We start from the raw sequence: 22044 nt of genomic DNA, 5'->3' as shown, positions 1-22044 counted from the left end.
GTTAAGACTATCAACTACCATCAAAATCACTCTAAGGTGTTCGTTGTAGAGCAGTCAAAGCTCCGTAAAAAAAATTAATAATAATAACCTAACCCATTTATTTTTCCTAAAATTATCTTGAATATTTAATATTTATTACAAAATAAAAAAATGTTTTGCATTAAATTCATTACAATATTTTTATATTAAATATTTCAGACTTTTTAAATTGCACAAATGAGAAAGATAAATTTCTTTTTTAAAAAAAATCATGTTCACAGATAATTTTTTTAAATAAGTAAACTCTTATAAACATTCAAATCTTTAAGTTGAAATAAAACCCTTTCGAATATCTTTAAGTTCAAATCTTTATAATCAGAATCAGGTACGCTTTTTAAATGTAACTTAAAGAAAAACTGTTGGTATATGGATAAATTTTTTGTAAAAAAATATTAGAAAGTCAACAGAATTTATTATTTTTTATCAATCATTAGTCATTAATATTTAAAAGTATGAGCTAAAAATATATTATTAAATTACAAAACTAAAGACCCGTTTAAAAAACTTTAAAAACAACTTTTTTTTAGACTTTTGACTTATGAAAAATCGTATTAATAGTATTGTTATAATTTTTTAAATATTTTTAACTTTTTAAAGGTTGTTTAAGAGTTTTGAAAAAGTAAAAAAATTTGATTTTTTTTCTTTTCCAAAGCTATTCTATTACTCCTATTTATTAAACAACTTTAAAACAAGCACTTTTTTTTTTCAAAGATAATACTTTTATTGCAATCAAATGGTTCAATTACAATACCCGCACAATCAGGGATAAGCATATACAGTAATAAAAAATTTGGAGAAACTCCCAAAAAGAACAATACCAAGCTATAGCATTAGGGATTCAAAACAAAAAGGTCAAGTTATTCCTTCCTTTTCAGTTTTAGTTGCTATGCCTCCCAAGTCATCCAAATTCTTCAGCTAATGTCAGAGCTTGGAACAGAATTTTTTCAACCTCAACTCTGCAATTTTCAAAAATGAGAGTTTCTGGACAATCAGATTTGCCATAGCAGGTAACTCACTTGACTGAGTTTTTCTTTTGAATATCCTCTTCTTCTCACCGCTTCCATCAACTGACACTACCGCTCCCATAGTTCCATAGTCGGATCTCTGGGAATCACACTTGTTACTGGTGATTTATTCCATACTTGCACAACTCCCGGACAAAAGATCAGGACATGAAGATGTGTTTCCAATGGTGAAGAACATCGCAAAAATTGCTTTTAATATAAGTTTTTATGTTTTACATTTTTTTATAAAAAAATTTAATTAAATTATTTATCCAAACTGATTTTAAAAATATTAGATTAATGGCTAAAAGTACTTGCCAAAATTAACAAATTTAGCTGGTGATTGAGCATTTCTCTTATTCTCTTCTTGTAGAGCACGAATGCATTATTCAGATTTTTATTTATACTTATTATGTTGAAAATTTATGTTACCTTAGAGGTTCATTTGGTTTATATTAGGTACGGCTAGAAGTGAGTCAAGCCAGCTCATGAACTAGCTCGAATTTGACTCGTTAATAGTTCGATAAGTTAAGCTCATAAGCTAATTAGTGAGCTAATTAAGCTTGAACTTCGAATTGAGCTCATAAATTAAATAAACCAAGCTTGAGTTTGGATAAGTTTAGTTCATTAGCTCGTGAGTTTACTCGATTATATATATATATATATATATATATGCATTTAATCTATACTTTTAATATTTTATATATACATATAAAATAGTAATATATAATTATATATATATATATATATATATATATATATTAATGATATTAATTATTTAAAATTTTATATTTATTTTTTACTTATAATTTTGATGTAAGATATAAATAAAAAATTTATAATTTATTGATAGATAACAATATATAAAATTGATCTTTTTAAGTATTTTTAAAATATATAAGTTATAATTTATTGATATAGAATGATAGATTATATATTTATGTTTCTATTATTTGAGTCAACTCGTGAGCTCGAGCCAGCTCGTGAGTTTTCAGTGAGTCGAATTTGAACTTAAAAAATAAGCTCAATTGTTAATGAGTCGAGTTACGAATCAAGCTCAATTTTTATAAGCTGAAGTTGAGCTTGGTCTAGCTTAACTCAGTTCGGCTCACTTCAGCCCTAATATTAGATATGGTAATATAAGCTCATGTTATAAGTTATAATCTTATTTGTCTTTGGTCCAGTGAACTTATCATTGTATAAGTTTATACATCATGGACCTCGTTTTATGTCAAAATGATATATAGCTTAGTCATATCCATAAAAATCATATTATGTCTAAATAAAAAGATAAATAATATTACAACAAACAAAATTATAATATATAAAAATATAATTAAATAATAAATATAATATTATTATTAGATATTTTGACTTCTTTTTATGAATAAATAGTTATTTTTGACGAAAAGATTCGGATACTTACAAAATTGATCACAGAAGAACTAAATGAACTTTATACTCATAAAAAGTAAATTGTATTTGACAAAAATATCCAATCATTAAATTTTTGTTGACTTCATTTAAAAAACACATTAAATTTTAAAATTAACCTTACCACCAATTATCTCCAACCTTTAATCTTCTATTATACTTCCTTTCTCACATCCTCTTGGGATGATACCGTCAAATTCTGGACCCTCGACTACCCCTCCTCCCACCACACCTTCAGGGAATATTCCTACTGCGTCTACTCCACCGTATAAAATCCTCCGCGTGTGGAATATTTGTGAACTTTTATGTACCATGGTGTTTCCTCCTCACAAATTAAAGGTGCTAATTACTTTCAATTGGAACAAGTACGACGACTACATAATTGTGACTGCTTCGGTGGATAAGAGCATTAAAATTTGGGATATGGGGAGCTTTAGGGTTTCAATTGCGGCTATGAATGGGCATGGTATGCGGTGTCAAAGGTGAGATAGATTTTTGCCGCAAGTGCAGAATTTGATGGTATTTTGCTCTTATGAAATGACGGTTTATGTTTAGAATTTCATGATGGAGGATGCACTGGTGAGTTGGTACAATCATTACATAAAATTTGTCGTTGGCGTTGATACGAGTGTTCTTGTTGAAGACTTGATGACCAGCATTCATTAGGATGAGCTTGTTTATGTTTGGCAGCATGGCACTGATAAATTTTTGTTGGCTTAGAGCAAGACATAGCAGGAGGTTGAACATTAAAAATAATTGGTAGTAAGGTTAATTTTAGAATTTAAATATTTTTTAAAATGGAATCAACAAAAAGTTAACAATTGTATATTTTTATCGAATATAATTTATTTTTCATGGATATAAAATTTATTTAGTTCTTCCATAGTCAATTTTATTAATGCCCGAATCATTTATGGTCAGAAATAATTATTTATTTTTTTATATTTGTTTGATTTTTTTATGATAGATTTAGTATATATACTCCCTAATTTTATGGATTTATATGAATTTAGTGTGTTACAGTTAAAAAAAAAGAGTAAAAGACAAATAGGTCTCTGACCTTTTTAAACGGAGACATTTTCGTCCCTCAAAATTGGAAAATACATTTTGATCCCTCACCATTCAAAACGTGTGACAATTATATCCCTTCGCCGAATTGGTGTTGGAAGCGGTAACGGAGATTGTTGAGCTGGAGGGCTGGATAGTGATGTGTCCGTTACGGTTGCTGAAGTGGATGGGGAACAAATTGTTGGAGGACAATTTGGTCCTTATTGGCCAAAACGACGCTGTATTGTTGGAATGAGCCCTATTTCATCGAAATGGATCGACAAAGCAATGGCCATTGATGGAGTGATCGTCGATGATGAGTGAACGGGGTTCTTCATGCACAAGACCTGGCGGGAGATCTTCATTCGTCGTGCCAAGAGCTTCTGTGGAGCTCTTTGAGGCAAACATATTAGCTTTATTGTCTGAAATTTTGTTAGCAGTTTTCACCGAAGTTATGCAGGGCAATCCAGAATTTACACATCATTTGATACATAAGCTGAAGTACCATCCTGGCCAAATTGAAGCTGCTGCTATCATGGAGCACATCTTAGAAGGTAGATCTTACATCAAACAAGCCAAAATGCAACAGCCAAATCCATTGCAGAAGCCCAAAAAAGATCGTTATGCTCTCCAAACTTCTCCTTAGTGGCTTGGTCCACTAATTGAAGTCATCAGGTATTCGACTAAATCAATTGAGAGGGAAATAAACTCTGTCAACGACAATCCTCTGATTGATGTCACTAGTAGCAAGGCTTTGAATGGTGGCAATTTTCAAGGCACCCCAATAGGAGTTTTGATGGATAATGCACGTTTAGCTGTTGCTTCAATTGGCAAACTCATCTTTGCCCAATTTACCGAGCTAGTCAATGACTTGTATAACAACGGTTTGCCATCGAATCTCTCTGTCAGCAAAAATCCGAGTCTGGATTATGGTTTTAAGGCATCTGAGGTTGCCATGGCTGCTTATTGCTCTAAACTTCAATATCTGGCAAACTCAGTAACCAACCACGTGCAAAGTGCTGAGCAACATAACCAATATGTGAATTTCTTGAGGTTAATTTCTGCTTGAAAAACCGTAGAAGCTGTCGAGATATTGAAGCTAATGTGCTCCACGTATTTGGTTGCGCTTTGTCAAGCAATTGACTTGAGGCATTTGGAGAAAATTTTGAAGAGCACAATCAAGGATATTATAAGTGGAGTTGCAAAGAAGACATTAAGCACAAATTTGTTTGGATCATGTGAGAGAGATTTGCTCAAAGTAGTTGATAGAGAATATGTATTCTCCTATATTGATGATCCCTTCAATGTTAGGTATCCATTGATGCCAAAATTAAAACAAATACTTTATGAGAAAGCACAAGCGAGTGCCATCGGCGGGAAAAAAAATGCGAGCGTAGTTTTTGAGGAAATTGGAGCTTTTGAGAATGAGTTGAAGAGTATGTTACCAAATGATGTTGAAAGTGCAAGAGTATAAGAATGGGAATCCAACAGTTCCAGATAGAATTGCAAAAAGCATATCACCCATTGTATAAGTTTGTGAGGGAGAAGCTCGGAATAGGGTTGCTTACCGGGAAGAAGACTGCCTCACCAGTGCTCTTGCTGCCCCACAACAGAAAGTTGATTGCAGTTAGAATCACGAGAGCAATTCCTGGAAAGAAGCATGCAGCAAACCACGAAATTCGCCACCACCCTTGTGTTGTTCCCTTGATGGTCCTCCACACTCGCACACTCACATATCCAGGAGGACAACCCCATCACACTCGTATTCTCTTGGCACGACGAATGAAGATCTCCCGCCAGGTCTTGTGCATGAAGAACCCCTTTCACTCATCATCGACGATCGCTCCAACAATGACCATTGCTTCGTCGATCTATTTCGATGAAATAGGGCTCATTCCAGCAATACAGCGTCGTTTTGGCCAATAAGGACCAAATTATACTCCAACAATTTGTTCCCCATCCACTTCAACAACCGTAACAGACACATCACTATCCACCCCTCCAACTCAGCAATTTCTGTTACCGTTTCCAGCACCAATTCGACGGAAGGATATAATTGTCATGCGTTTTAAATGGTGAGGGATCGAAATGTATTTTCCAATCTTGAGGGACGAAAATGTCCCCATTTAAAAAGGTCAGGGACCTATTTATCTTTTACTCTAAAAAAAAATGCGTGCTCCCGCCGCAGCCCTCTCCGGTAATGCATGCCGGTAGATCACAAGGTGCAATATAAGCAAACTTTTTTCTTTTTGAGTTCAAATTTAATGTCCAATCCATCTCTTTTTGGCTGGTTAAACAAAATGGTACACTCGGTTAGAAGCTACAAAATGAAGCAACTCTATGTGTTGGCTCCACAAACTATAAAATTAATGTTGACAACACTGCATTGTAACTGGTTTCGCATGCAGTAGATTGGTGCATTTTTATTTCCAATTAGTAGAACCAAGGGAAAAATAGTGGGATACATTAAGATTAAGTGTTATCCGGCTATTTTAGTTGTTAACTTAATGTTCTGTAAATAAGTATGTAAACAGTTACTAATTACTATTAGGGCATAAAATTTTAGATACATTTTATTTGTAAAATTGTACAATTACACAACATATACACTAGTTGGTTTTGAGCGCTTGAGTAACTTAATTTACAATATTTTTTAGTTGAAGACAACATAAATAAATTTACCAACTTTTAAGTATATAACTTTTTCCCGTTATATTTCATTTACTCAAAAAAAAAAAAAAAAAAAAAAAAGAAAACAACAACAACAACATAAACAAATTATTCTTGCCTCTTCTCATCACATTCGAATAAAGCAAAGGAAATATACTACTTTTATTCTTTTCTCTTTTTCCCCAGTTCTTTTGTAATCTTCTGGGCTCACTGTTTAAGTCGTTTATTTAATTTTGATTTGATAGATAACTATCTGTATTATTATGCACCGTCAATATAATCCGCCATCAAAGCAACACACATTCTTTTTATGAAATGTAAGTACTCAACTTATGATTGAGCACTTTTTGTACATTTTTTATTTTTTATTTTTTTTTATTCTATATAAAACGTGAAGGTGGTGATGACAAAGTTCCTTGCGTATTAAGTATTGGATATTGATATACCTGCTCGCATTAGTTAATAAAAAGCATGTTACAAAGTTAAAGCGTAGGTATACATCACGAACAAGATAAAGTCAATTATGATGATGATTAGGTATTAATTAAGAAGCATTAAATGTTATATAAAGACATAATTGAGTATCAAAAAATGCAAAGCTTGAACTAATATATATATATTAACTTCTAGTTAGATTTATGTCTGACAACATATCTTGGATATTCTTGCATATTGATATGAAATATAATGTTAGCATAATAGAATACTCACATGCAAAGAGGTTGCAAAAAACATGAAGCCCGTTGCGTTTCACGGGTTACTAGTAGCCGTCAGATTATTCAACAGTAATCCATTTATCCATATGATTCAGATGATGATGATGTGATGATTATTATTATTAGATTTTAGTTAAGATGTGGTATATATTAATTAGGATATATGCTAGTTGCTAGGGTAACTATTAGTATATTTTTTTTTCTTTTAATAAATATATTAAAAACTCAAATTTTGTATCATTTTTATCATATTTTTTAATTAATAACTTTAACATGTGTCTTAAAAATTTATTTTAATTAAATCTTATTATTATTATTATTATTTGTTGTATGAAAAAAGTTTAAGATTATACTCTATCATAAAAATAACATATTAGGAGGTGAGCTAAAGCCACCAAATGACAACCTATGGAATTTAATATATTTTATTTATGAATATTGAAATAATAATTAACAATTATGTTTAATTTTTCTGACATAATATGTGTGTGTGAGTGAATACGAAATGATCGTACAATCATGTTTGTAATCAAACTTTATAATTAATATAATCAAATTCAATTTATACTTGTAATAAAATTTCATAAATAATATAATCGAACTAAATTTATGCACTAAACTATAAAATTAAAATATAATGGTGATATTGGAGCATAATAAAGTAATAAACAATAAATCCAACATTCGGAGAATACAAAATTTCAAATAATATAATTACCTTTTTTTTATTTTGTTATTTCTTATCTTTTTTCTCAATATTAGTATCTTTTTAGAAGATAATAACTCACTATTTTTATTAGTTATTTTTTTAAAAAAAAATCTATAAATATCTTTATAGAATTCTGATGAATTATACATTATGTGCTGATATGTTGTGTATATATGTAATGATTCAATCATTAGAAAATTAAGCAATATAAAATACAATTTTTTATATTCTATCTTTATTTGCTACAAGTCTTGTTATGGTATCAGAATTATTAGAGCTTTTCTGATATCCTGTTATGGTGAAAATAGTCAACCCAAATAATTCTCCTCCTTCTGACCCTCCTCCTGTCATGAATAATAATTCACAACTTGAATCATAAAACCTCAACAATCCCTATTATATTCACCCTAGAGAAAACTCCACTTCTTTTCTTGTTACACCAATTTAAAAAAAAAAATAATTATCATTCTTGGTCCAGAGCATTTTTCATAGTTGTAATTTAAAAAAAAACTAATATGGATTTCTTACCAATCTTATTCTTTTTCCTTCCTCTGATAATCCTCTTTTTCCTACTTGGGAACGCTGCAACAATTTGGTCATTTCTTGGCTGTTTTACTCTCGTCTACCTCCATCACTCATAGTGTCATCTACCTCACAACTTCTGTTTCTGTTTTATCAGACCTCCATGAACATTTCTCTCAGTCAGATTTACTTCAAATAGCGAAACTTCAAGAAGAAGTTTATTCCCTAAAACAGGGCACCCTGACTGTTACAGATTTATATACTGCTCTCAAAATTCTCTGGGAAGAGCTAGATAACTCTAGACCTTTGCCCGTTTGTCTCTGTCCAGCGAAATCACACCGAGCACAAGACTTCATCATCAGTTTCTCATGAGACTCGACGAACATTTTTTTTGTTATCCGTTCGCAACTTCTTCTTCTTGATCCATTGCCGTCGGTGAATCGTGTGTTCGCTATGGTGATCAAACACGAATGGCAGCTCCAAGCAAATGTTGGAATCCTTGATGATCAACGAGATATTGCCGTCACCTTCGACACTCGCCACTCCTCTTCTGCTCGTGGCCAAGGCACCCCCAATCTCTCTTATGGATGCGGCAGCGGCTCTTTCAAGCAGTGCACTTACTGCGGTCGAGGAGGTCACATTGTGAAGGTATGCTATGGCAAACTGAAGAGAGAACTTTTGCGTGGTCTAGAATTCAGAATAAATTCTCATTGCAAGTATAGCTTCTAAACCAACAAAAGTCCTTTCTTACAAACGTTTTAGTTGTCACAAGTAACAAACCCCTAAATAAATTGATAACCGGAGTATTTAAACCTCGGGTCGTCTTCTCAAGGAATTGCAGGGAAGTATGTTCTTATTATTGGTTATGAGTATTGTGAATTGGGGGTTTTAAAAGTAAGGAATCAGTATGTTAAATGATGAGAAAAATAAAATAGTAATAATAAAATAAACTCTTGGCAAAGTATTAGAACTGGAAGTCCTATCCTTATCAATTGTGATGAGAATTGGATTTTAATCCCACTTTGTTAACCTCTAACTATGAAGGTAAATCAAGTGGATTAATTAGCTTAATCCTCAGGTCCTAGTCAATTCCTATGGAAAGACTAGAGTTATTGGAGCAACTCCCAATTTCAACCACTGCTTTATTTGACAACTCAAGCGTTACCAATTACTTAACCAAAGTCAAAAGGAGGAAAATATCTAAATTAAATTAAAAGCATCAATATAAATAAAGCAAAGCAATCTTAAATCTGAAATACCTCAAATAATATTAATTAAGAAAATCATAACATGAATGTAACATAAGCCAAATTGAAAGGATAAATAATTAAAAGTATATAATAAAAGTAGAAAATAAATAAGAGGAACATTGAACCTGTACTTGAAGAGAAGTAATCCTAAAATTAAGAGAAATCCTAATCCTAAATCCTAAGAGAGAGGAGAGAACCTCTCTCTCTAAAAACTACATCTAATCTTAAATATTATGAATTGTGAGCTGATTATTATGTATGGATGCATTCCTCCACTTTATAGCCTCTAATCTATGTTTTCCGGGCCGAAAACTGGGTCGAAAACAGCCCAGAAATTGCTGGAGAAGAAATCTGCCACGCTGATTTTTGTCACTGCAACGCGTCCACGTGGAGCACGCGTTCGCATTGCCTAGCATCAGATAAACTATGGAATATTATATATCAAATCGAAGCTCCAGACGTTAGCTTTCCAATGCAACTAGAACCGCGTCATTTGGACCTCTATAGCTAAAGTTATAGCTGTTTGAGTGCGAAGAGGTCAGGCTGGACAGCTTAGCAATTTCTCCAACTTCTTGTATTCCTTCCACTTTTGCATGCTTCATTTCCATCTTCTGAGCCATTCCTGCCCTGTAATCTCTGAAATCACTTAACACGCATATCAAGGCATCTAATGGTAATAAGAGAGGATTAAACATAGGGAACTTAAGACCAAAGAAGCATGTTTTAAATCAAAGCACATAATTAGGAAGGCAAATGTAAAACCATGCAAATAGTATGAATAAATGGGTAAAGATTTGATAAAAACCACTCAATTGAGCACAAGATAAACCATGAAATAGTGGTTTATCAACCTCCCCACACTTAAACATTAGCATGTCCTCATGCTAAGCTCAAGAGAAGCTATAAAGGGGTGAAGGAGAATGGTAGAATGTATGAAATGCAACCTATGAATGCAACTACATAAAGAATGCTTTTTCCTACTTGGTTTAAAAGTAAATAAATTCTCCAAGAATAAATATGAACTGGATTTCACTAATTCAAATCATAAAAATGAAGTACAATTAGGCTTGTAGAAGAAAATAGCTCATGAAAGTCAGGAACAAAGAATTGAGCATCGAACCCTCACTGGGAGTGTATGCACTCTAATCACTCAAGTGTTTTAGGTTCGATTCTCTCAATTCTCTACTAACCTTGCTTTCTAAGGCTTGCTCTTCATCTAATAATCAACATAAATTTAATGCACAGATACACATATCAAGAGGTCTTTTAAGGGTTGTAATGGGGTTAGGATCAAGGTAGGATTGTAACATTTTCAAATTCTTTAATTCTTACAAATATTTTTTATTTACCCCAATTTCATTTCAATTCAATTTCTATTTCCAAACTTACATCCTTCCTTTCTTTCTTGTGGACTCACCTTTCACAATCTTTTTGTACTTTATAGGCACCGCACAATAAGAAGATGATTGGTTTGGGTAAAGTAAGAGAACGACTATACATACTTCATGATGTTATCTACCGCTAATAACTTATCTCCTTCAATAAATTTCACATACCTTACATGTATTACAACCACCAATTTATGGCATTTTAGATTAGGGTATCCATTCGAACATAGACTAAGTCTTTTACACAAAAAATTTCCATTCATTACTTTCTCTCATGATGATGTTTGTGATGTATGTCACTTAGCAAAACAAAAGAAAATTTATTTTTCTCTCAGTTCTTCTAAAGAAAATGTTGTCTTTGAATCTTTGCATCTAGATATTTGGGGACCTTTTTATCAAAATTCTATTTATAATCACAAATATTTTTTGACGATTGTTGATGATCATAGTCGATTCACTTGAGTCATTTTATTAAAATCAAAGAGTGAAGTTTCAAAACATATACAAACGTTTGTCAATCAAGTTGAAACATAATTCAATTCCAAAGTCAAATTTATACGTTCCGACAATGGTTCCGAATTTCTTCTACCACAATTTTTCTCTGTTAAAGGTATTATTCACCAAAAGAGTTGTGTAGAGACCTCTCAACAAAATGCTAGAGTTGAAAAAAAAACATCAACACATTTTGAATGTTGTCCGAGCTCTTATGTTTCAATCCAATTTATCTCATCAATAAAGTCCCTCTTCTAGTGTCAATTTTAAAACACCCTATGAAAACACAAAAACTCATAGTAGAATCCAAAAATGTGAATTTAACATTAAAACATATGAAAATTTAATAAAAACTAAACAAAACATGTTAAAAACTATATGAAAATGATGCCAAAAAGCGTATAAAATATCCGCTCATCACAACACCAAAATTAAACTGTTGCTTGTCCCCAAGCAACTAAAAACACAGTAGGATAAAAAGAAGAGTAAGATACAATAAATCTCAGAGTTTCCAATGAAGCTCAGTTTCAATTAGATGAGCGAGACTTAGTAGGTTTTTGCTTCTAAATAGTTTTGGCATCTCACTATCCATTGAAACTCAGAAATGTTGGTCTCTTTAGGAACTTAGAATCCAGATGATATTATTGACTCTCCTAGTTCAGTTCTTTTTTATTCTTGAACACAGCTTTCAGAGTCTTGGCTGTGACCCTAAGCACTTTGTTTTCCAGTATTACCACTGGATACATAAATGCCACAGATACATTAACTGGGTGAACCCTTTTGGATTGTGATTCAGCTTTGTTAGAATCCCAAGATAGAGGTGTCCAGAGTTCTTAAGCATACTCTTTTTGCTTTGAATCGTGACTTTAACCACTCGTTCTCAAGCTTTTCACTTGACACCTTCACGCCACAAGCACATGGTTAGGGACAACTTTGTTGAGCCGCTTAGGCCAGGATTTTATTTCCTTTAGGCCCTCCTAACCATTGATGCTCAAAGCCTTGGATCCTTTTACCCTTGCCTTTTGGTTTCAAGAGTTATTGGCTTTTTCAATCTGCCCTCCTTTTCCTGCATTTTTGGGCAGTAATGGATATTTCTCTTTTTTTTTTTGCCATTTTATTTTTTTTCGCATGCATGTATTATTTTTTTTTCTTTTACAACATGATTTTTATTTTTCTTTTTGCTACTTTTTCTTGCTTTAAGAATCAATTTTTGGATTTTTCAGATTACCAATAATACTTCTCCTTTTTCCTTATTCTTTCAAGAGCCAACATTCATAAATTTCAACTTTAAATATGCACTGTTTGTTTATACATTCAGAAAACAAAAGCAATGCCACCACATCAAGATAATTGAACTATTCTTATTATAAACTTGAAATTCATATATCTCTCAATTCTTTTCAATTAAAATTTTCTTTTAAGCAAGGTGAGAGATATATGGAACATTTTACAACTTTAAGACATCAATGCAAATGATCATGCAATAAGAACAAGAGAATAGACAATACAACATAACAAAAAATAGAAAAATACAAAAGAAAAGGAGATAAAAGTGAATGAATCCACCTTTAATGGTGGCTGCTAGTACTCCTCCTTGAGGATCCAATGTGGTGCTTGATCTCTTCAATGTCACTCTTTTGCCTTTGTTATTCTTCCCTCATAGCCCTTTGATCTTCTCTAATGGATCTTTGGTCTTCCCTTATTTCATTGAGGATGGTGGAATGCTCTTGATGCTCCACCCTCAATTACTCCATGTTAGTGCTTAGTTCTCCAAGAGAAGTGTGCCAATGATCCCAATAGTTTTGAAGAAGAAAATACATCCCTTGAGGTATCTTAGGGATCTCATGCTGAGGCGACTGCACAGGCTCTTGTGCATGCTCTATAGTTTGTTCCATCCTCTTTTTAGTGATGGGCTTGTCCTCCCCAATGGAGATATCTCCTTCTATGACAATTCCAGCTGAATTGTATAGATGACATATGAGGTGTGAGAATGTGAACCTTGTATTGGTAGAGGGCTTCTCAGCTATCTTGTACAGTTCTTGAGGAATCACCTCATGTACTTCCACCTCACTTCCAATCATGATGCAATGGATCATGATGGCTCTATCAATAGTCATTTCTAACCAGTTGCTAGTGAGGATGATGGAACGTTGGATGAATTCTAGCCATCCTCTAGCTATGGGCTTAAGGTTAAGCCTTCTTAGTTGAATGGGCTTGCCTTGGGGATCCCTTTTCCACTGTGCTCCTTCCACTCAGATATCTGAGAGCACTTGATCCAACCTCTGATCAAAGTTGACTCTTCTAGTATAAGGATGTAGGTCTCCTTGCATCAAAGGCAAGTTGAACGTCGACCTCACACTTTCCGGGCTGAATTCTAAGATTCTCCCTCGGGCCATGGTGCTCCAATTCTTTGGATTTGGGTTCACACTAGTGTCATAGTTTTTAGTAACCCATGCATTAGCATAGAACTCCTGCACCATTAGAATTCCAACATCTTGAATGGGATTGGTTAGGACTTTCCAACCTCCTCTCCGGATCTCTCTTCGGATTTCTGATACTCATTCTTTTTTAGCTTGAAAGGGACCTCAGATATCACTTTCTTCTCTGTCAGTACTTTATAGAAGTGGTCTTGGTGGGTTTCGGTGATGAATCATTCCATCTCCCAAGATTCAGAGGTAGCGGCTACTGCCTTTCTAAAGGACTCTCTAACCTTGGGTGCCATAAATGGGAATGGAAAGAAAGAAAAAAAAAGCTAGGCTTTTTTAACACCAAACTTAAAACTTTGCTCATCCTCGAGCAAAAATAAAAGAAAGAGAAGAATGGAGTAGAAGAAGAAGAAAATAGAGGAAGATAGAGGGAGGGAGAGGGCTCGGCCGTGGGGCTTATGAGTGTATGAGAGGTGTGTGTATGAAGGTTAGAGGGAGGGTTATTTATAGGAGGGGGGTAGGGTTGGGTTCGGCCATGGGTGGGGATTTGGGTGGGAATTATGATGGATTTGGGGAAGTGATATGGATATGATTGGGCTAGGGTTTATAGAGAAGTGTGTATGGAGAAGTGTGAAAGTAAGTGGGGTAAGTGAAGATACTGTGGGATCCACTGATCCTGAGATGTTAGGGAATTCAGATTCCCTGCCCTCTGCACTGGCGTTTGAATGCCCAAGGTCTGCTCCCTGTCTGGTGTTCAACTTTAACAACACTCCATCCAGAGTGTTCTGTTTTCACTGCTGAATTTTTCTGTCTCTGTTCTGACTAATGCACATGATCATGAACCTAAATAAACTTAAAGAAAAACAAAATGAATAAAAATAAAAATAATTAATCAAGGATGGGTTGCCTCCCAACGAGCACTTCTTTAACGTCACTAGCTTGACGGTTAGCTCCTTACGGAGGTGAGTATGGGCTTATATTTCGCCCCTTACAGTAAACTTTCTTCCTGTCTTCTCATGAATGAACTTCACATGCTCTAGAGACAGGATACGACCCACTATATGTGGTATGACTGGTTTATTGGTGAAGACAACTCTCATGCCAGGTGAGAGGCCTTCAGTTGGGACTTTCTTGTCCTTCCAGCCTTTAGGTAATTTCTTCCTAGTACCTTTGTTCCCAAAGCTTATTGATGGCTGCCCAACACCAAACTTAGAATTGATGTTTGGGGGCTCAACAAAGCTCTGCACAGAAAGAGAGGGTTGGAACATTAGGTGTTGCACCACTGTCTCTTTCTTATCAGAGGGAGAATTGGGATTGGATATCTTGAACAAGATGTAGTCCTCTCCTAGTTGGAAAATGATTTCTCCCTTTGTCACATTAATCATGGCATTTGCAGTAGCTAGGAAAGGTCTCCCGAGAATGATAGAGTCATCCTCATCCTCTCCTATGTCCAAGACTATGAAATTTTCAAGGATGTAGAGGTCTTCAACCTTTACCAAGTGATAAACTACTATTTTATGGTTTATTTTGTGCTTAATTGAGTGGTTTTTATCTACTCTTTACCCACTTATTCATACTATTTGTATGGTTTTACATTTGCCTTCCTAATTATGTGCTTTGTTTGAAAACATGCTTCTTTGGACTTATAATTTCTAATATTAATCCTCTCTTATCACCATTAGATGCCTTGATATGTGTGTTAAGTGTTTTCAGATATTATAAGGCAGGAATGGCTCAGAGGATGGAAAGAAAGCATGCAAAAGTGGAAGGAATACAATAAGTTGGAGAAATTGCTAAGTTGTCCAGCCTGACCTCTTCGCACTCAAACGACTATAACTTTAGCTACAGAGATCCAAATGACGCGGTTCTAGTTGCGTTAGAAAGCTAACGTCCGGGGCTTCGATGTGATATATAATATGATATGGTTTCCCTGACGCTAGGTGATGCGACCGCGTGATCCATGCGGCCGCGTCGCAGTGACGGAAATCCAGCGTGGTTGAATTCGAGACCAGCGAATTCTGGGCTATTTCTGACCCAGTTTGCGGCCCAGAAAACACAGATTAGAGGCTATAAAGTGGGGGAATGCATATATTTATGGGAGGCTCTCATAATTCATAATTTTAGGAGTAGATGTAGTTTTTAGAGAGAGAGGTTCTCTCCTCTCTCTTAGGATTAGGATTTAGGATTTCTCTTAGTTTTAGGAGTGACTCTCAATCCCAGGTTCTTTATTTTTATTTATTTTTATTTAATTTATGAACTCTTCCATGTTACATATAATTTTCTTAATTAATGTTATTTGAGGTAATTCAGATTTAAGATTGCTTTGCTCTGTTTAAGATTGCTTTCAATTTAATTTAGATATTTTTCTCCCTTTTGGCTTTGGTCAAGTGATTGGTAGTACTTGAGTTATCAAACTCAGCAAGTGGTTGAAATTGGCAGATTTTGCTTGAGCTAGGATTGCTCTAACACTAGTCTCTCCACAGGAGTTGACTAGGACTTGAGAATCAAGCTGATCAGTCTACTTAACCTTCCTTTGTTTAATAAAGGATGACCAAGTGGGATTAAAACCCAATTCTCTTCACACCTGATAAGGATAACTAGGATAGGAATTCCAATTCTTATACCTTGCCAAGAGATTTTATTATTATTATTTTATTTTACTTGTCATATAACATATTCCCACCTTACTTCCAAAACCCCAATTTACAAGACTCATAACCAATAATAAGAACATACCTCCCTGCAATTCCTTGAGAAGACGACCCGAGGTTTAAATACTCGGTTATCAATTTTAAGGGGTTTGTTACTTGTGACAACCAAAACGTTTGTACGAAGGGATTTCTATCGGTTTAGAGACTATATCTACAACGCGACTGTTTTTATGACATTCTTTACTGGCAAAAATCCTAACGTCAAAATGGCGCCGTTGCCGGGGAATTGCAAATGTGTGCCTTATTATTGGTTATTGTAAATATTTTTTTTTATTTTTGCTTGTTTATTTATTTTTATTTTTGTTTTTATTTTTGCTTTTCCATAAATTAAGAGGTTATTTGTTTTTATTTAGTTATTAAAAAAAATTTCAAAAATTTGTTCTTAGTGTTCATCTTGATCTTCAAGTTGTTCTTCACGTTCATCTTGACCTTCAAGCTGTTCTTAGTTGTTTTCTTCATTTTGATCTAAAAATTTGAAATTTGGTGTCATTTTATTGTTTTTCTCTTTCCTCATTAAATTCAAAAATATTTTTTATTAATTTTTTCGAAAAAAAAATTTAGATTTTTATTTTTAAAATTTTTATCTTATCTTATCTTATTTCAAAAATCAAATTTCAAATTTCAAAATTTCAAAATTTAATTTTCAAATTCAAAATTTAAATAACCTTTTAATTTAAATTTATTTTTATTTTTATTTTTAATTTTTATTTACTACTATGAACTCTCACCCCTTTGGCTATGAGTCTGGTTACAATAATGTTGCAGGAAGAAGAAATTACAATGAGAACAGGCATCAAGGTTGGAACAATCAAAGATGGGAGGAGCCACAAGGATTTGATCAACCCTCATGGCAACAACCACCTCCAGTGGACTATCAACAACCACCACCATATGCCTATGAACCCTTTTCTCAACATGACTTTGGACCACCATACTCACAAGCCCCTTTCCACCATTCACCTCCATATGACCCTAACCCACATCCACCATACCAACCACCTTATGAACCAAATGAACCATACATAGATCCACCCCAAACCTCCATGGAGAAAGCACTTGCCGATCTAAACTCTACTATACAAGCTCTCTTCACCCAAATCAGACCACCAAATACCTTCAACAATCAACCCTCAAGCTCTAGTGCACTTCCTTTTCAACCACAGAATAATCTCTCCATCCCATCACCACCATCCATGGAAGAGCACCCACATCCACCAATCCAAGAGCAAGATGATCCCAATTATGCTATTGATATGGAACAGAAAAGAAGGAATCATCTTCGCGAATCCATACTTCATAAAGAACTAGAGGAGACCCTACGGGTAAGGGTAGGAGAGACCCTTGAAGATGAAAGAATAGTTGAAAGGAGTTGTCATAGAAAAAAAAATCGAGGATGAGTACGATTTTATACTTAAACAACTGGACAAAGCAGCAATTATTAAAAAGGAAGAAGTGGTTGCAGACTTAAGAGATGCTGTACCTCCATTGGAAAGTCCAGTCACAGAGCCTCCTTCCACGGTGTTTGATGTTGATGATGAGAAGAGCGTACAACCTCCAAGGCAGATCATGGTTGAAGATTTTGTAGAGGTTGATCAAGAGGTAGAAGATGTCAAAGAAGAGCACAAGGGAGTGGAGCTTAAAATTACCTTGCCAAAGTTGTTGGAAACCCCTCCCCCTATGTTGCCATCATCCTTCACAACATTTAAGTGGGTAAAATTCATATCCCATAGCTTTCTAATCCCACTTAAATATGGGCTACTGGAGACGGATAGTCAACTTAGAGCTCTTTGTGGCATTAAGAGTAAGAGGAAGATGGCCAGTGGTAAGAATTGTCCTGCAAGGTTTATTATGGTTGGAAGCTTTAAGTTTAAACGCAAAGGTTGGTGTAGAGCTCAATTGAATGGGTCGAGGAAGCTGTTTGGTAGCTGCAGTGAGAATTCAAATTACTTATCACCCGGCTGGAAAAATACAGATCTCGACAAAAATGGGTGCAAAGGCAAGGTCTGGGACCCCGGAATCCATTCTACCAATCACCACTCTTGGGGCCTTGTCACTTGCTTTAACTTACTTGAAGGCTTTCTGCGCCTAGTTTGGGACCCCGGAGGCTATTGGAAATACAAACATTGGTGGAGATTCCTAGATCAGTACAAGCACAAGCCACCATAGTAGGAAGCTCATCAAATGTCCAACTTAAGGACTATAACTAAAAGTGCTAGGTGAGAGAGAACCCACCATGGTATGATCGTTCTTTTTTATTTTTATTTAGTTTTATTTGTTTTCGAGTTTTATTTTATTTTATTGAACCTGGAGTTTTGCATCACATTCATATTAACACTGCATTCTGCATCTTTTCAGATTAAAAAAAAAAGCGAGCACGCGACGCGACCGCATCAGCGACGCGTCCGCGTCGCAAGGAGATGGGAGACAATATTAATATGAACAGAGAGTTTCGTAGGAGCAGCGCTGGAGGCGTGCCAATGGCACAAATCACCCCATGCGACCGCGTTGCTGACGCGACCGCGTCACCCACGCGGCCGCGTGACCTGAAAATCGACGTCAACCGGGTGCATGGCCGAAAGTTGAGCTGGAGTTGGGCTGAAATCGTGCTGGAAGCCCAAGCCTCACCACGCGGATGCGTGCCCCACGTGTCCGCGTCATATCCCATAATGGCCACTCACGCGATCGCGTCAACCACGCGACCACGTCACCCAGGATTTTGGCAATACTAAGTTTTGAACAGAGAGTTGTGCGACCGCGAGGCTGCACTCGCGCCACTAGCACAAATCAAGTCACGCGATCGCGTGCCCCACGTGTCCGCGTCGCCTAACCTTATTGCGCACCACGCGGCCGCGTCACCCACGCGACCGTGTCGCCAGCGTCGCACAACCTATCCAGATTAGTGCCAATTTTCTTATCTTTTCTTCTCCGAATCCTTATTCTCTTATCTTTTCTTATTTCTTTCTTCTTCCTTTCTTATTTTCTCTCACTCCCATTCTAGTTTATTTAATTTATTTGCATACTTTCATTCATTGCATATTTTTATTTTTCTAAAATTATTATTGGTGCTCAAATATTCTTATTCAACTGTTACATCTTTTCTGGTATTTTCTTGATGCTTAGTGACTTGTTTAATTCTGATTGAGTAATATTATCTAAATCAATGCTAATCTTTTATATTTGTATTACTTTTGCATTGACATAAATTTATATTATCTCTCCTCCCCCACTCTTTTCCCCATTGTTGCAAATTTTGCACCATTGGTATGCCATGGCTTCTATTATTTTCTCACTTACATGTTGTAGCTACCATGTAAATGAGACCCTTTTCATTTGGCATTAACCCAACCATACTTCATTTATTTTCTTATCTCTATTATTGGGTTACCTTTCTTCCCTTTTTCTTTCAGGATGGCCACCAGGAAGAGAACCGGAAGACGTTTACATGGGGAGACAAATAAGTCCATCAGCAAAATTCTTGGAGAAAAGCATCAGTTGGAGAAGACCCGTCCACCTGCACATCTCAGCATGCACCGAGGACGGTGAAATCTTTAAGTGTGGGGAGGTCGATACCGATCTCTATGGGTTAGTACTTTCTTGTCTCAACACCAATGTTTAAATTTTTCTTTGTAGTTAGTTGTTGCATTTGCATGTTTGATTGCATATTTATTTGATTTTTTTGTATATTTTACCACTTGGTTAAAGTAATATTTTCTTTTTCAAGAAACCTTTTAGAAAATTTCACTAATTTGAATAAAATTTAATGTTACACTTGTTTGAAAAGATATTATACTGGAACATGGTTTAGAGCTCGAACACACAAAACCTGTGAGATTTTTGAGCCTTTTGAATTGGTTGCATTTTATCAACCAAAAATTTTGTTTTAGTGTGTATTTTTCTCTCTAAAATTGTGATCTTTGTCTTGCTTAATTCTATATTTCCATAATTTAATATATGCATACACTTATATGATTGAGGCCTTTGTTTCACCGAGCTTACATACCCATATGGCCTTAACCCTTCAATATCCTTTGCAAACCAACTTTGAGCCTATTTTACCCCTTTGTTCTTTATTTTAGCACATCATTAACTCTAAGCGGAAAATAATAATGTCCTTGATTCGAATCCTTGGTTAGCTTAGACTAGTGAGAGTGCTCACGAATTAAGTGTGGGAAAAGTGGGTTTGGAAACATTTGGTTTGAGAATTGAGTATGTTAGAATTTTCTGAAAATGTGAAAGAATGTTGAGAATATGTTCATGCATTCAATACTTTAATCATATGCATTGAGAAAAAAAAAAGAAAAAAATAATATATAAAAAAAAAAAAAAAAAGAAAAAGAGCAAATAATAAAAGGGGACAAAATGCCCCAAAGTAAGTGGTGAAAGCAATGCATATGAGTTGTACTTGAAATTAGAATGCATGAATATATGAAAAACATGGTTAATGGATAGTTGGATGTGGTATTATGATTATATGGATTGTTTAAGTTAGGTGGAAAGTTTAAGTTAATTAAGGATTCAGATTTTAGTCCACTTGACCAAATACAGTCCTACCTTGACCCTAACCCCATTACAACCCTTAAAAGACCTCTTGATTTGTGTATTTGTGCATTAAATTTATGTCGATTGTTAGATGAAGAGCAAGCCTTAGAAAGCAAGGTTAGTAGAGAATTGAGAGATCGAACCTTAAACACTTGAGTGATTAGAGTATATACACTACCAGTGAGGGTTCGATGCTCAATCCCTTGTTCCCTACTTTCATGAGCTATTTTCTTCTTGCAAGTCTATTTGTACTTCATTTTCATGATTTAAATTAGTGAAATCCAGTTCATATTTCCTCTTGAAAGATTTATTTACTTTTAACTAAGTAGGTGGAAACATTCTGCATGTAGTTACATTCATAGGTTGCATTTCATACATTCTATCATTCCTCTTCATTTTTATAGCTTCTCTTGAGCTTAACATGAGGACATGCTATTGTTTAAGTGTGGGGAGGTTGATAAACCACTATTTTATGGTTTATCTTGTGCTTAATTGAGTGGTTTTTATCTACTCTTTACCCACTTATTCATACTATTTGCATGGTTTTACATTTGCCTTCCTAATTATGTGCTTTGTTTGAAAACATGCTTCTTTGGACTTATAATTTCTAATATTAATCCTCTCTTATCACCATTAGATGCCTTGATATGTGTGTTAAGTGTTTTCAGATATTATAAGGCAGGAATGACTCAGAGGATGGAAAGGAAGCATGCAAAAGTGGAAGGAATACAATAAGTTGGAGAAATTGCTAAGCTGTCCAGCATGACCTCTTCGCTCTCAAACGGCTATAACTTTAGCTACAGAGGTCCAAATGACGCGGTTTTAGTTGCGTTGGAAAGCTAACGTCCGGGGCTTCGATTTGATATATAATATGATATAGTTTCTCTGACTCTAGGCGACGCGACCGCGTGATCCATGCGGCCGCATCGCAGTGACGGAAATCCAGCGTGGTTGAATTCGAGACCAGCGAATTCTGGGCTATTTCTGACCCAGTTTGCGGCCCAGAAAACACAAATTAGAGGCTATAAAGTGGGAGAATGCATCCATTCATGGGAGGCTCTCATAATTCATAATTTTAGGAGTAGATGTAGTTTTTA

At 34.9% G+C, this 22044-nt stretch overlaps 1 pseudogene; it reads left to right on the top strand.

The window, feature by feature from the left end:
* The first annotated feature begins 3837 nt into the window (after positions 1-3837).
* Positions 3838-5450, top strand: LOC112748221 (phenylalanine ammonia-lyase class 3-like; annotated as a pseudogene).
* The last annotated feature ends 16594 nt before the right edge of the window (positions 5451-22044 follow it).

This window comes from Arachis hypogaea, chromosome 15, assembly GCF_003086295.3.
Source record: "Arachis hypogaea cultivar Tifrunner chromosome 15, arahy.Tifrunner.gnm2.J5K5, whole genome shotgun sequence".
Lineage (NCBI taxonomy): Eukaryota > Viridiplantae > Streptophyta > Magnoliopsida > Fabales > Fabaceae > Arachis > Arachis hypogaea.
Note: the sequence above shows the minus strand (reverse complement) of the source record. Positions and strands in the feature narration are given on the sequence as shown.